The following is a 16,774-nucleotide window of genomic DNA, read 5'->3' on the forward strand; positions in this document are numbered from 1 at the left end:
TCACATTAAAAGGATCATACACAATGATCAAGTCGGATATATCCCAGGAACACAAGGATTCTTCAACATATGCAAATCAATCAATGTGATACACTATATTAACAAACTGAAGGATAAAAACCATATGATAATCTTAGTAGATGCAGAGAAAACTTTCAACAAAATTCAACACCCATTTATGATAAACACTCTCTAGAAAGTAGGCATAGATTGAACTTACCTCAACATAATAAAGGCCATATATGACAAACCCACAGCCAACATTGTTCTCAAAGGTGAAAAATTGAAAACTTTTCCTCTAATATCAGGAACAAGACAAGAGTGCCCCCTCTCACCACTAGCACTCAACATAGTTTTGGAAGTTTTAGCCACAGAAATCAGAGAAGAAAAGGAAATAAAAGGAATCCAAATTGGAAAAGAAAAATTAAAACTGTCACTCTTTACAGATAACATGATACTATAGAGAATCCTAAAGATGCTACCAGAAAACTATGAGAGCTAATCAATGAATTTGGTAAAGTAGCAGGATGCAAAATTAATGTACAGAAATCTCTTGCATTCCTATACACTAATGATGAAAACTCTGAAAGAAAAATTAAGGAAACACTCCCGTTTACCATTGCAACAACAACAAAATTAACATACCTAGGAATAAACCTACCTAAGGAGACAAAATACCTGTATGAAGAAAACAATAAGACACTGATGAAAGAAATTAAAGATGATACAAACAGATGGAGAGATATACTATGTTCTTGGATTGGAGGAATCAACATTGTGAAAATGACTGTACTACCCAAAGCAAGCTACAGATTCAACACAATCCCTATCAAACTACCAATGACATTTTTCACAGTACTAGAACAAAAAATTTTGCAATTTGTATAGAAACAAAGAAGACCCCAAGTAGCCAAAGCAATCTTGAGAAAGAAAAATGGATCTGGAGGAATCAGGCTCCCTGACTACAGACTATACCACAAAGCTACAGTAATCAAGACAATATGGTACTGACACAAAAACAAAAATATAGATCAATGGAACAGGATAGAAAGCCCAGAGATAAACTCATGCATATTTGGTCATTTTATCTTTGATTTCAGAGGCAAGAATATACAATGGAGAAAAGACAGACTCTTCAGTAAGTGGTGCTGGGAAAATTGGACAATTACATCTAAAAGACTAAAATTAGAACACTCCCTAACACCATACACAAAAATAAACTCAGAATACATTAAAGACCTAAATGTAAGGCCAAACACTAGAAAACTCTTAGAGGAAAACATAGACAAAACACTCTTTCAGGTAATTTGCAGGAAGATCCTTTTTGACCCACATCCTAGAGTAATGAAAATAAAAACAAAAATAAACAAATGGGACCTAATTAAACTTAAAACTTTTGCACAGCAAAGGAAACTATAAACAAGATGAAAAGATAGCCCACAGAATGGGAGAAAATATTTGCAAATGACAAAGGATTAAACTCCAAAATATAAAAATATCTCATGCAGCTCAAAATCAATAAAACAAATAACCCAATGAAAAACTGGCAGAAGACCTAACTGGACATATCTCCAAAGAAGACACAGAGATGGCCAACAAACTCATGAAAAGCTGCTCAACATCCCTACTTATTAGAGAAACGCAAATTAATCCTACAGTGATGTATCACCTCACACTGGTCAGAATGGCCATAATCAAAAAATGTACAAAGAATAAATGCTGGAGAGGATGTGGAGAAAAGGGAACCCTCTTACACTGTTGCTGGGAATGTAATTTTATACAGCCATTATAGAGAACATTATGGAGGTCCCTTAAAGATCTAAAAATAGAACTAACATATGACCCAACAATCCCACTACTGGACATATATCCAGATAAAACCATAAGTCAAAATGACATATGCACCCCAATATTCATTGCAGCACTATTTACTAAGCCAGGTCATGGAAGCAACCTAATTATCCATCAACAGAGGAATGGATAAAGAAGAGTTGGTATATATATATTTACACACACACACACACACACACACAATGGAATATTACCCAGCCATTAAAAGGAACAAAACTGTGTCATTTGCAGAGCCTTGTATGGACCTAGAGACTGTCATACAGAGTGAAGTAAGTCAGGAAAAGAAAAAGAAATATCATATATTAACACATTTGGAATCTAGAAAAAGTGTATAGATGATCTTATTTGCAAAGCAGAAATAGAGACACAGACATAGAAAACAAACATATGGACACCAATGTGGGAAGGGGTGGTGGTGGTGGCATGATTTGGGAGATTGGGATTGACATATATACACTAGTATGTATAAAATAGATAACTAATGAGAACCTACTGTATAGCACAGGGAACTCTACTTAGTACCCCGTTGTGACCTAAATGGGAAGTAAATCCAAAAAAGAGGGGATATATATATGGCTGATTCACTTTGCTGTATAGTAGAAACTAACACAACATTGTAAAGCAACTGTACTCCAATAAAAATTAGTTAAATATAGCTTCAAACAATATAAACTCAAGAAGCCCATTCCCTGTCTCATCACAATCAAAAAGTTTAAATAGAAGAAAATAATCCTGAATATAACCAAGAGAACATAAAGCATTATTTACAGGGGAACAGTGTGACTGTAGGTATGTCACAAGAAATTGGAAACAATGGCTAATCTACAGAAAGAAAAGAACATTAATGTAGAATTATATATCCAATAGAAATAACTTTTAGGAAAGAAGATGAAATAAAGACATTATTAGATGACAGAAAAATAAAATAATTTGTTGCCAATAAACATGTCCTAAAAATTGCTAAAGGAAGTTGCTCAGATGGGACTTAAATGATAAGTAGGAAGTATTGTGAAACATCAGAATGAAGGATGATCAGCAAAGATGGTAACTATCTGGATATATAAAATAAAGTATTCTCTTTTAAACTTCTTAAATTATATTCCTTAGTTGTAATCAAAATCTATAACTGATGTAGCTTTTAATGTATGCAGCTATAATATATGATACCTATAATATAAAAAGAAAGATCAAAGTGGTCTGTATGGTGGTAAATTTTTACAATTCCACTTTAAGTGATAAATTATTGATTCTAAGTAGATTTTGAAAAATTAGTTGTCCATATTGTGGGTCAACAGAAAGCAATAAAAATAATACAAAGAGATGTAATAAAAATGGATAAATTAAAATGAAATATTAAATATGTCAAATAACCCAAAATAAGGTGGGAAAGAGTAAATATAGGAACAAAAACTAGAGGAAACAGATAAAGGACATGTAATAAATGGAAGATATATATCAAAATAGATCAATAAATACATTAAATGTATAGATCATAAACACATTAATTAAAAGACAAAGATTTTCAGAATGGCTAGAAATAAACAAACAAAACAAATCAAAAACAAAACTATTGCCTTACAATATTCTGTCCCTTAGCAACTCACTTCCAATGTAATGACATAAGTAGGTTAACATAAAGAATAAAAAAAGGATATCCCATGTAAACTCTGATCAAAGAAAGCTGCAGTGGAAGGAAGGAAGGAAATGACAGAGATAGGGAGGAATAAGACAAAGACTCTTTTGCTACCTACTCTAATTGGTTGTTATATTAACTCTTTACCCTGAAAAAATAATTAAAATAGAGGGATTTAATATTTATTTTTTTTAAGAATCAAGTTATCTCTAATTCCTGAAAGAACTATTTTATTCACAAGATAAATCTAGATAATAAATGAGCAATGAGTTATGTAATTAAAAGGTAAGTCCCTACCCAAATATATGTACCTACTATATTAATAATTTTGAAGAAACAAAAGCATTATGACAAAAACAGTATAATAACTGCCACAACAAATAAAAACCTAGAGCTATCTTCCCTTTACAAAGCATTTCACACCTACTACATAGTATAGAACACCACCCTCTAGTGACAATATTTTGTCTATGTGTGTTGAGGGGGATGGGGCTACTTGCTAGGCATTCCTAAATGTATCATTTTTACATAAAACTTTGAACCAAGTACAGACACAAAACAGCGTCAGACTATGGCTATTTTGTTCTTTCATTAAAATCTTGTACAATTAAAATATGTAACATTAAGGTAGATTCAGCATTCATTAGTTACAATTTCCTGCTTTCATTTTACTTAGCAAAGGTAGTCTTAGAAACTCTTAGCATATTAATATGTACAAATGTGCATGCAGAAAAGTAAAGATTAGTCTTCCCTATTGCTCTCAAGACAATTGAAAGGAAGCTTCATGTTCCCCCATATATGTGTTTACTATAAAGGTGTAGACCAATTTTAATTTTGGGGAGGACATGTTACGTACTGAAAAAAACACAAACACACATCATTTTATTCATCTCTGTTTATGACAAATGTATATTCCCATTTTGTAATATTTTACATTTGCATCTTGAACAACCGTTTTAAAATGTCAAGGAATTTAAGAAATAAAGAGTGTGTTGAACATTCTGCAAATGAATTATTTCATTTCTTTTCAGCAGACTATTATTTTTCCTTCCGGAGCATGTGCCTTTTCAGTTTCATCACTTGATTTCCCCCATCCATCTTCGAGCTCTGTCTGATTCCCTGGTGCTAAGGCAGCCATGGAAATGAGGCCATGTGCAGAGCAGAGAACAGAACATCACCTTTGAATGTTATGTGGGCATGTGTTTCAGAAAAGAAGAAGCATTTTCCAGGTACCTTCCAGGGTGGTTAATATGTGACATTTCCCCAATCTCTTCCTCAATACACAAAGTGCTAAGTTTAATTTTGTTAAATGAAAACCATTCATTTCCTCAATATCCATCATTATTTATTTATCCTATGAAATCTTATTACTTTAGCTAAAATTTTCCCAAATATAAATTATGTTTTATAATTCTTTGGCTTGGGGGACACAATTACTTACAAAAATTCATGTCACTGTGAAATATTTCAAATCACAGAAACCAAGGGACTGTTCAGATTTATATTATGAATGTACAATATATATTTGATTTTTTCTAGTAAATTATCTTTATTTCTAACGAGTAAAATATCAAACTCATTTGTAAAAATATAAACAGATTGAGGAATTCAGGTGTAGCATATCAGAATCTTATGAAAAATGTGATTTTATAGTTAAACAATTTAAAAGGGGAAAACTGAAATAACTATTTGGATTATTCAGCTAGTTGGATTTTGTATTATTCATAGGTAATTTCAGATTTAATTATATTATGAGAGCATGACATTTAACATCACATATGTGATACATATCTACTTTTACACATATGTATATATTTATAATGTAGAGCTGATTCAGATAACCTTTATACAGTACTATACACTTATTGTCCACTTTATTCCTTATCATCACCATTCATTTTATGCCTTTAGAGCTGCTTCTAATCTCTTTGTATCTTAGTTTCTTTTTCCTTAAAATGATACATTTTATCAGACAATCTAAAAGACTCACTTTTTGTGATTCTACAGAAATATCATCCAATGAGTTGAAGTCATAAGCAAATAGTCTTTGACCCTTTATAAAGAATGCTAACCAATTATGGTTTAGGACGTTTTGTTGTCAGGGAGAGTTTCTTGACCAGAATTATCCAAGCAGTCTGAATAATAGCAGTTAGCAATTATATCTCTTTACTCCACACAATGTCTAGTTGGTATGTTATTTAATTTTATAAATAATAGTTACTAAATCCAGGCAGACTTAGAGAGGTTTCTTGGCTGGTTTGTTGTCTGAACTCACAATGTTCTGTGATTCAGTAAGTGTAAGTTTTTTTTTTTTTTTTGTTACATTTATTTCTCATGACCCTGAATCAAGAATCACATGTCAGTGACTGCACTAAACCTCTAAGTTTCCTTTCAAAACTTCTACTGAAACCCTTATCCAAAGCCTGATATCTCTTACCACTACTTTAAAGAAAAAGTCTTTTCTTCAAAAGAAAATGCAAAATAGAAAAATTTGATGCTTTCCAAAGGAAAATATTTAGCAGAAGACACATTAATAGTTTTGATAGGGTCATAAGCACTGTAAATCACATAACAATGCCACAGTTTGGGAGTAAAATGTAAGAGAAATGATAGGTGGGTGATTTAGAAGTGAGTATGAACTAGGACATGAGAGAAGATGATCCAGAATTTTATAATAAATAGATTAAGAATAAGAGTTTACTTTTATTTTGCAGGAAACCAGGGAAGCATAATCACATCTAAGGAAAAATAAGTGAGATTTTTTTCACTGAAGAGAAATATTGAATTTCTTTTTTAGAAAACCTTTCTAGATATAATTAAGTGATAATTCAGATGTTAGAGAACCACAATGTAGCACTTTAACTACTGAATTTAAAGAATACCTTGACTTCTGGTTGGTGTTCTTCAGCAAAATACTTTTTACTGCCTTCTGTCATATTGGATATATATTTGTTAATGTCAAGAATAATTGCTTGACACCAATAAGGACATTATTATAATCTGAAGTCAGAGTTCACTCACTTTGACCACATACAACTAGGAGCCGCCATAAAGGGCTTTAATTATTTACAGGGGGGTAACAAAGTATTGGCATAGGTATGGGTTGTAGGTATGTGTCCTTTTATTAGTGATCTAGTATTGGGATTGTTCTGGGTGTCATATTTTTTATCTCTAAATTGATTCTATAAATTACTATCGCTAACCATGATTCGGTGAATTGCTTTTAAGCTATATCACTCTCTGGAATTGTACAGAGATTTGGAATTCAAAAAATAAATATTGGGTGTCTTTAATGGAAAACTATATATGTATTTTTTAGAGCATACCATTCCAGGTTATCTTATCCTAGATTTTTGATGCCTTTAATCTAATTTATAATCTTGTAAATTGTAGATAATTATAGTATTTTCTATAGATGTGCAAATAAAATTCCAAATACTGGAATTTCAATTGACTTCATCCTCTCTAAAAAAAGTATGATGTTTATTTTTTAATTATTTCTATATTACATACTAGTTTTTGTTTCTTTTATTCCTCCTTTGAACTTGAAACATCTTATTTGTTTTCTAATTAATAATGAGTTAAAATCTCTTAAAGCATATTCATTTTGTCTCTCTATGAGTCACCATTTCACCTTTTGAAAAATATGTTTTTAACAAATAAAAAATAAAATTTAGTTATACAATGAAAGGAAATTATTGGATTGTTTAGTAAGAAATTGTTTACATTTAAAGAGATTTACTTCTCTTCATAATGGAAAATTAAGGGGGTGCTGATTCTTATAGCTGAATATGAAAACATGTGATAATTGATGAAATAGTGAGACAGGAAGGAAGGGGGCAGAGCACAACCATTAAAAGAATGGCATAGCCTTTGAGAAGAACAGGAAGAACAGGATATGACAAAAATTGGTTAGAAATGATTAGGCCCAAGATGGCAGAAGATTCAACTTCCAGTGGACCTGATTCTCATTATACAGTCATTATAATATTTTAGCTAAATGACACACCCACAGGAGCCATGACTGTTCCAAGTCTGACCATAAAAGGCCAAAAAGTGGGTGGTGGGCTAATTCCTGGAAATCTCCACCCCCTTACCCAAAATAGTTGGAATAATCTTCTCACTTGTTAGCCTATGAAATTACCCAACCCATAAAAACTAGCCACCCTATGTTTTGGGGCCACTCTCACCTTCTGAGATGGATCACATTCTGCCTATGGCCTGTGTATCTATATAAATAATCTTATTTTCATTTTACCATGGATTGCTCTTGAATTCTTTCCTTCACAAAGCCAAGTAACCTCACTTGGTGGCCCATCCCAGACACTAATCCAGGGGAATATGACCAGCATTTTGTGTCCTATTCTTCTGCAATGATGGTATAGTTTTTCACTCCTTATATGTTATATGAAACCATGTTCGCACATTGCAAGCAATAGTCTGGTTCAAATCACCATCATTGCTCACCTGGGTTAATGAAGTTGACCCTCCTCTCCCATTCCACCTTGAACTTGGCTTGCCTTCCATCTAGACTCAACACAGCAGTTAGAATGATTCTCTTCAAAGGTAAATCAGATCATGGAATTCCTCTGCTCAAGACTTTCTTTAAGCCAAAATCCTTACAAACCCTACACAAATTAATAATTTTAACTCTGATCTCATCTTCCAAACTCCACAATGGTCTCCTTGCTTCTCCTGAAACCCTTGCACTTGTTGTTTCTTCTCACCTGTGCTCCTCTTCTCCTCAGCCCCAGAGAACAGTAGGACTAGCTTCTCAACCTACTTCATATCTTTGCTCAAAGGTTATATTCTCCCCTCCCTGAGGCTTTTTCAACCACCCTATTTGAATTTCTAAATCACAGCTCCCCTCTAAAGCAATCTTAAACCTAATTCCCTGCTTTGTGTGTGAATCTGCTTTGGGGAGCTCTGTTAAATTTCATTGGTCTTTTTCTCTCTCTTATATTATCCTAGTGTCTGAAACACAGTGAATGGAATTTATTTTTTCTTTTTGTCATTTTTCCACTAATTTCCAATGGTCTGTTTGCTTGTTCTCTTTTTGATTTGTCGTTGTATACTACTAGTCCCCTATCCACCATTCAGAATGTGGTGTTATAAAGGTCAATCAAGATTCCTATCCCAAGGTGGTCTTGGAAATATTGCAGGTCTAGTCAGAGACTTGTAGATGTCTTTCTTCACTTCCTGGATTTAATTCTCTGCCTGGCTTTTGTCCTTCCTAGATCCAGAAAGAGTGATGACCAACAACTGACTACATTTTATGCAGCCCTGGTATAAAGTAGTGGTGCTGACTCAGAACACATCCTACGTGAAGCACTTGTAGCCCCATTTTCCTTCTGAAATCAAACCTCTCTTAGTCATTTGAATCTGGGTCCATTTGGCCCATGGATTCAAGAACAATCCCTTCTTCCTTTTTAGGCTGACCCGGTAGGCCTTGTTGCTTTCCTCAGCTTGAGTCACATTAGACAGACTTCTTCTTACCTCTAGGCCCCGACTCTCTCTCATATGGCCCTTACAGAATCCAGATGGCCTAATACAGAGGCTTCTTCCTCTCTTTTCTTAAAATCATTTACTTCAGAAAACGTGTTCCTGTAAATTCTTTATCTGTCCTTTTGAAATGTAAGTACTTTTAAAAGCCTCTTGAAAATGTCACAGTCCAGGACAATGTTCCTCAAGTAGTTGCGAGCCAAACCCTTGAAATTCAGCCACTGAGGAAGCTACCCTCATCTCCCAGTCTGTGTGGGAGATAGAATTTATGACTTTGATGCACTCCTCACCCCAAGTTCTAAAACTATCTCCTGTCCTAAAGCTACAAGAAAATTGCTTTCCCTTTGGGTAAGGCCACTTAACAAACCCAGAAGGCCCAGAATGTACCTACCCCAACCCCAGGGAGCATTCTCCAGCCCTTTGTTTTAGCATAGTTGAGTTCAGACAACATTTTGATTTCTCTCCCCTATTGCCAATAATAGTTTTCCTTGTCTATTTAACTTTGTCCAGCGCAATTTTTGCTTTGACAAATCCCAAGGATATTTTTTTGTAACTCAGATATATTTTTACTTTATCATTTTCATAGATTTCATGTATTTGGCAGAGATTTATGGATGAACGTATTATACTCTCTTGTCCAAAAGTTCTCAATTTTTCATTTTAGACTACAAATTTTAAGGCATATTATTAAAACTCAGATAAATTACATACATTTTTTTACTTTATTTATTAAGGAAATATTTCAAATTCAACTTCTTTAGGAGATATTTCTTCAAGAGCACAGCACAAATCATCAAATGTGAGACAGCTCAGAATAAAATGAATTGTTGTGAATGGGCCTCTGCAATGGAAATGAAGTTTGATAGTTGGTTAACAGTTTCTAATGAGATCTATGAGTCATCCAAAGCTCTCAATTTGTTTCCATGGAAGGAAAACTGGTGTTAAAATAAAGATCATTACTCATCCACCCTCACTGAAAAAAAAAAGTTATTGGATTCAGTTTCCCCTGGGATAGGAAATAGACTAATCAATGAATCAGATATTCTTTTACTCCACAGTATGAAATTAGTGACATATCTTTTCCAAAAGACAATGCATTTGTTTTTCAAACATTTTATTAACAGTATCATGATTTTTTTTTTTTTATTAATGGTAGGATTGCAATAGATTTCCTAAGTTATCTTGACACAGCTCATAAAGCAGTGAGAGGAAATATTAGCTTTTTGTGTTCCTTATCTGCAGGAGTCTCTTATCTCAAATATTGTTATCTGAAGACAGAAAAGAGAAATTAACAGGATGTTTATCTTGAGATGTGTGTTCAGTTCTCTTCAACTTATCCAAATTTTCAAATCAATAGACTAATTACAACAGTGTTTGTCTTGAGATAGTTTTAAACATTTTACACTGAAATCAACATGGATAAGAATTCAAAATTCACATTAAATTTAAACATAGTACAGCAGATTTTGTTGAATCTTGAGTTTAGGATGGGTATTCTTCAGCAAATTTCCCAAATTTATCCTGGGGAAAAGGTGCCAAGAAAACACTTGAGCAGATACGTGCTACTTGGGGCTGTTCTGTCTACCTGTTTAAGTTTGAAGAAAGGCAGGTGGGCATTTTGATAAGTTCTCTTAATATTGATTTGCCAATTTTTTTTTTTTTAGTATACAACCAAACTTTAATATGAGATATTTGAAAACCTAGTTAAGTAGTGCAAAAGGCACAAAACATAATTAATTATCAGTAAATGATGGCTTGTTTCTCAGAAGACATCAAGGAAATACTGATTGTTAACCGGAACTATGTTATGGATTTTAGTGCATTTTTAACTATCATTTAATTATACAAATGAAACTATATTCATTTGCCAAATGGGACTAAGCAGTCGATATTTACATAATTTCTTGATTAAGTGCTCTTCTTCACAAACAAAATAGATGTACTTGTCCATTTCCTTTGAAATGTAAAAAGAATTATGTGGTGAGAATGTGAAATTGGGATTCAGGACTAGCTGGGTCTGAATCCACGTGTGACACTTGGGAGATGTAGACCTTGTGCAAGTCCCTCATTCCACTGATATTCAAAGTCTAAAGTTGGTAAAGTGGGAATAATATCTCCTTAAAATATCTCATCATAGAAGATATGATCTAATCAGTGCAGTCAGCCTAGCACTGGGCCTGGCCCATAGTAGAATTTCAATAAAAGTTAGCCTGATTTTTCTCATTTATGGATAATTTGCTCTATGGGAGAAGAATAAATTTACTTTCATATTTCACACTGTCACTGAACACAAGTTCATGTGCCTGACACAGAATGGGGCCAAACAAACCAAAGCCTTGGTGTTGGAGCAGAGAAAGGTTTATTGCACGGCCATGCCAGGAGATGGGTGGTTTGTGCCCCAAACCCCTGAATTCCCAAAGGGTTTTGTCAAAGTATTTTTAAACGCAAGATGAGGGAGGGTCATGGTTGTTTGTTGCAAGCTTCTTGGTGCAAGTGTCCTTTGTTTTTGCATCTTTCCAGGTAGTTGAGGTCACAATGTTCCTGTAATCCTCCAATATGACAAATGTTATTCTCTGTTCTGCAATGTTTTACCTCTATATGAATGGAAAAGTGTTATATCCTTAAAGGTTAGAGCCTTGAGAATGGGTTATCCTGTATATTTCAGGCTATAGGCATTCTTAACTTGTAGCAAAAGCAGTACAGTAAGTCCCCTACATACAAACCTTCAAGTTACAAACTTTCAAAGATGGGAACATGTGTTTGCATGTCCAATCAAATAAGTTAGTTCATGTGTCTGGCATATATTATCATGTGTGTGCATCCTCTACAGGTGGTTGTGCTTTTGTGTACTTTACTATATAGTATTGTATAGAGTACAGTAGTACAGTATCTTTATTTCAAGCCCAGGAAGTCCAGAAGCAAGCATAAAAGCACCAGTGATGGAGCTGATACTGCTAAGAAGTGCCAGGCGATAACGATGGAAACAAAAGTGACAATAATTGAGAGAGTGGAGCCAGTTGAAAAGATGGTAGGTGTCACTCATTCTTATAACATGAATTGTTCTACCATTGGCACGATTCTAATGAACAAGGACAAGATCATGGAACATGTGAAGTATGCTGTGCCGATGACATTGACAATAATATTGAAGAAGTGTGGAAAAGTGATGGAGGAGATGGAGAAACTTCTTGGTGTGCGGATGCAGGAGCAACATCAGCACTGAGTCCTGCTCAGCTTAATGCTAATTCAAGAGAAAGCTAAGAGCCTTTATGAAGACTTGAAGAAGAAACACAGTGAAGAATCAGAAGGTGCATTTTTAATGCCAGCTATGGCTGGTTCATCGGTTCAATGATAGAGCCAACCTTCACAAAGTAAAAGTAAGTGGAGAGGCAGTGAGTTCAGCTATGTTAGCTGCCTGGGAAATTCATGAAACACTTTGAGAAATTATTGATGAAAGTTCGTATTTACCCAAGTAGGTTTTTAAAGTGGATGAGACACAGCTGTACTGGAAGAAGATGCCAGACTGAAGTTACATCAGTAAGGAGGAAAAGTTGATGCCGGGCTGTAAAGCAGCGAAGGATAGGATAACTCTATTGTTTGGTAGCAGTGTTTCCAGCGATATGAAGCTGAAGCCTCTCAGTTTATCATTCAGAGAACCCAAAAACACTTAAAAACATAGCTAAGTGCTCTCTTCCTGTTGTGTGGAAGAGTAACTGCAAAGCCTGGGTTACACAAGCCATTTTCCAGGACTGGTTTTTCAACCACTTTACCTCAGAAGTAGAGAAATATTGCTTGGACAAGGTCGTCCCATTCCACATTCTTTTGCTGCTCAACAATGCTCCAGGCCACCCCCCATTCATGGATGACTTTCATCCCAATGTCAAAGTAGTGCATCTGGCACCAAATACTACATCACTCATCCAACCTATGGACCAGGGAGTTATAGTGATTTTCAAGAAATATTTACATCACACTTTTCATCAGGCATGAGTGACAAATCAGGAACAACCTTGTGACAATTTTGGAAGGACTATAGCATCTACAAGGCCATAAAGGACATTGACTTTGCTTGGCATGGTGTTACGGCCATCACCAGGAATGGGGTTTAGAGGAAACATTGCCTGCAGTTTGTTCACAATTTTCATGGATTTGAGAAGGCAGATTAGGAGTCTAAAGAGGTCTTCTGCAACTTAGTGACCCTCAACGAGAAGCTGGAGCTAGATCTGCAAGAGGATTTCATTGAACTCCTTACTGTGTAACATGAGTAGCTTACTAATGAAGACTTGATGGAATTGGAGGCCCAGAGAAAGGATGAAGAGAGACAAGAGGAAGAAGAAGTAACTGAAGAATTGAAGAGATTCACACTGCAGGAAATGGCAAGGGTATTTTCTTTATTTGAGGAGGCACTGTTAGTTTTTGAGGCACAGGACCTGAACATAGAACAGTACATGAAGGTTGCAGCAGCCGTTCAGAATGCAATCCAGTGCTACCGTGTCATCTATGAGAAGAAAAAGGACACTACTCCAACATCATTGGATCATTTTTTTCAAGAATGTAGATAGAATTGAATCCAGCAAAGAACCAGAACCTGTGCCATCAATGTCAGGCATGAGTGAAATTGCAGCTTGCCCTCTGTCTCTTATTGCTGACAATCCTTCAGCTCTACCATCTCCCACCTCCTCTCCCTCCTCCAGTCAGTAACTCCAGTCAGTAACTTTTTTGAGTTTGTTTTTTATGTATTATTTGTGTGAAAAGTATTATAAACTTATTACAGTACAGTACTCTATAGTTGATTGTGTTAGATGGGTACCTAGGCTAAATTTGTTGGACTTACAAATGAATTGAACTTATGAACACACTCTCAGAATGGACCTCGTTCATATGTAGGGGACTTACTGTAGAATAAAAGGTTAAAGTAAAAAGAAACAGATCCCGTGTAGAGTCAGATTTGTTCATCCCTATTACAATACTATTTATTGCTTGCTTTAATATGGTGACCAACAGAAAATCTGGACCTATATTTCTTAAACTGGTCTAAGCACCACAGTATCCCATGAACTGTTCCTGGGTTCTTTGAGGGGATCCCTTGATCAGAGAATTTCACGATGTGCTGAATATTATATATTTCCCTGTTGGAGAACTCTATGCATATTAGTGTATTATAGGATTTGAAATGTCCTGAAGTTAAAAAACAACAACAACAACAACAAAACAAAACAAAGAAACATAGAATTGTTCAACTTTATATGATTATGCATATTATTTTAGCAAAGTCTATTATAATAGTACTGATAGTTCTTTCTCCCATCTTAGGGAAAAGTATAAAGAGATTTTCCATGTGAATTGAGTTTGGAGAGAATTTGCAGGTGGATGATCAAATCCGGCACATGAAGGGAATCATATTATGAGAGGAAATAAAGAGAAAATTGAAACGAGTCAACATGGAACTTTCAGCCAGGAAACAAATACTATGCATTATTTATTGTATTAGTTTTCTATATGTTGTATGATAAATTACCACAGACTTGGTAGCTTAAAGTTATACTCATTTATTATCTCAGAGATTCTATCAGTCAGGAGTGTGGGTAAATACAGGCTTAGCTGTGTCCTCTATTGGAGTATCATAAGGCTGTAACCAAAGCGTTGGCCACTTCTGGGTTCTGATCTGAAGCTTGACCAGGGAAGGGCCTGCTTCTTCGTTCTCTGAGTGAAGAACAGACGCCTTCCGGCGACCTACATGCAGAGGCAGGGCCAAATCCAATGCTGAACCCCGGGAGCTGTGTGAACAATGAAGAGAAAGGGAAATCTCTCCCAGCAGCCTCAGGAGCAGTGGATTAGAGATCCACAATCAACTTGATGTAGCCTACAACTGTGAAATACCTGAATAGACAAGGAATCATCCCAAATTGAGGAGGTGGACTTTGAGAGCAAGATTTATGATTTTTCCCCTTTTCCTCTTTTTGTGAGTGTGTATGTGTATGCTTCTGTGTGAGATATTGTCTGCATAGCTTTTTTTTTTTTTACAACTTTATTGGAGTATAATTGCTTTACAGTGGTGTGTTAGTTTCTGCTTTATAACAAACTGAATCATTTATACATACACATATGTTCCCATATCTCTTCCCTCTTGCGTATCCCTCCCTCCCACCCTCCCCATCCTACCCCTCAGGCTGTCACAAAGCACCGAGCTGATCTCCCTGTGCTATGCGGCTACTTCCCAATAGCTTTCTACCTTACGTTTGGTGGTGTATATTTGTCCATGCCTCTCTCTCGCTTTGTCACAGCTTACACTTCCCCCTCCCCATATCCTTAAGTCCATTCTCTAGTAGGTCTGTGTCTTTATTCCTGTCTTACCCCTAGGTTCTTCATGATATTTTTTTTCTTAAATTCCATATATATGTGTTAGCATACAGTATTTGTCTTTCACTTTCTGACTTACTTCACTCTGTATGACAGATTCTAAGTCTATCCACCTCATTACAAATAGCTCAATTTCATTTCTTTTTATGGCTGAGTAATATTCCATTGTATATATGTGCCACATCTTCTTTTTCCATTAATCCAATGATGGACACTTATGTTGTTTCCATCAATGGACTATTGTAAATAGAGCTGCAATGAACATTTTCTTACATGATTCTTTTTGAATTATGGTTTTCTCAGGATATATGCCCAGTAGTGGGATTGCTGGGTCATATGGTAGTTCCATTTGTAGTATTTTAAGGAACATCATACGGTTCTCCATAGTGGCTGAACCAATTCACATTCCCACCAGCAGGGCAAGAGTGTTCCCTTTTCTCCACACCCTCTCCAGCATTTATTGTTTCTAGATTTTTTGATGATGGCCATTCTGACTAGTGTGAGATATCTCATTGTAGTTTTGGTTTGCATTTCTCTAATGATTAATGATGTTGAGCATTCTTTCATGTGTTTGTTGGCAGTCTGTATATCTTCTTTAGAGAAATGTCTATTTAGGTCTTTGACTATTTTTGGATTGGGTTCTTTGTTTTTTTCTTGTTGAGCTGCATGAGCTGCTTATAAATTTTGGAGATTAATCCTTTCTCAGTTGCTTCATTTGCAAATATTTTCTCCCATTCTGAGGGTTGTCTTTTGGTCTTGCTTATGGTTTCCTTTGCTGTGCAAAAGCTTTGAAGTTTCATTAGGTCCCATTTGTTTATTTTAGTTTTTACTTCCATTTCTGTAGGAGGTGGGTCAAAAAGGATCTTGCTGTGATTTATGTCATAGAGTGTTCTGCCTGTGTTTTCCTCTAAGAGTTCGATAGTTTCTGGCCTTACATTTAGGTCTTTAATCCATTTTGAGCTTATTTTTGTGTATGGTGTTAGGGAGTGATCTAATCTTATACTTTTACATCTACCTGCCCAGTTTTCCCAGCACCACTTATTGAAGAGGCTCTCTGTTGTCCACTGTACATTCCTGCCTCCTTAATCAAAGATAAGGTGATCATATGTATGTGGGTTTATCTCTGGGCTTTCTATCCTGTTCCATTGATCTATCTATATGTCTGTTTTTGTGCCAGTACCAAACTGTTTTGATTACTGTAGCTTTGTAGTACAGTCCGATGTCAGGGAGCCTGATTCCTCCAGCTCCATTTTTCATTCTCAAGTTTGCTTTGGCTATTCGGGGTCTTTTGTGTTTCCATACAAATTGTGAAATGTTTTGTTCTAGTTCTGTGAAAAATGCCAATGGTATTTTGATAGGGATTGCATTGATTCTGTAGATTGCTTTGGGTAGTAGAGTCATTTTCACAATGTTGATTCTTCCAATCCA

Source organism: Pseudorca crassidens, chromosome 13, assembly GCF_039906515.1.
Source record: "Pseudorca crassidens isolate mPseCra1 chromosome 13, mPseCra1.hap1, whole genome shotgun sequence".
Taxonomy (NCBI): Eukaryota; Metazoa; Chordata; class Mammalia; order Artiodactyla; family Delphinidae; genus Pseudorca; species Pseudorca crassidens.